Genomic DNA, 1,336 nt, shown 5'->3' with positions numbered 1-1,336 from the left:
AACAAACAAAACTAACAAAAAAACACGACCACCCCCCCCCCCCCCACCATAAATATCGCAAAATGCAAAATTGAAAATTTGTATGTACCCCCGCATGGACTTAATGAACCTCCATACCAATTTTGGTGAAGATCCATCTACGCCCTACGAAGTAGTTACATGGACATACAACAGACAGTACTATTATACTTATATAAATTCTTTGTCTTTTATATTGTTGTGTATACAACAATGAAACTGGCGAAACAATGAAGGTTATTAAACTTAATGAATTGTAGTTACAAATCACGTTTGATTATAGATGTTACTGCCACATTTCACCAAGTTAATCCAAAGTCGATTTTTGGTGTACATTTAGCATTTGAGATATATCTTTCGTCTCACTGCCCATAAGAATTTCGTCAATATCAGAACTCGTTAGTTTGAATTCACATACGGCAGCTAAAAGTCTATCAGAAATGTTCTTCGCTTTCAGTACAGTAAACTCTACTAAATTTTTTGCACTGGAACAAATTAAACCAGATACAAGCATCCTATCTAATAACTATAGGAATAAAAATAAAACTCGGAATTTGAAGTCTCATTGATTTAAGAATGTTGAAGTGTAAATTTAGAGTAATCAATCTTCTAACATAACCGATAAGAAAATATATAGTTATTGATATGGGGTGGTTTAACAAGAACCAACTATCACGTCTACCAAAGTCCTGAAATTCACCACGTGTGTCAGAAACTGAATTAATCCAAAGAATCCTTGGATTTTGTGAGTACTCCCAATGGTTAGGCAGTAAGAATGAAGACCTGCAACCGTATATGGTTCAGGCTACGATCCCTGTGGTAGGCATAACGCACGTAATTCGTTGTGAAGCTTTGCACTTAAATAAATAAACGTGTTTCGCAAATTTCTTGATGTAATTCTATTTTTATTTTTTCATGTATTCACAGGTACAAAATCACGAAGATCATGATTCATAGATGTGAAATGTCTTACATCGATGGACGGATTTCATTTATAATTTAATAATATAACTAAGTGGATAGTATTTTTCATAAATTTACTAAATAGTTGTAGCACGACGGTGAAGTTTGTAAAAGATCAAAGCTCTAACATGACGCAAAGATAATTCTCATAAAATTTAAAGAACAGACATAAAGATGAGTATATTTTAGAATTTTCGCGTAAAGCTACGCAAGAGGTATCTTACAGCCGTCCCTAATTTTGAACGGATAAGCTAAAGGAAAGGCAGCTAGTTAAAAACACCCACCGCTCACCCCTGAGCTACTTTTGTCGACCTAATAGGGGACCACGGCCCTACAATGCAAAGCACATTTTTTG

Source organism: Limulus polyphemus, unplaced genomic scaffold, assembly GCF_000517525.1.
Source record: "Limulus polyphemus unplaced genomic scaffold, Limulus_polyphemus-2.1.2 Scaffold40, whole genome shotgun sequence".
Lineage (NCBI taxonomy): Eukaryota > Metazoa > Arthropoda > Merostomata > Xiphosura > Limulidae > Limulus > Limulus polyphemus.
This window is presented reverse-complemented; position numbering follows the sequence as displayed.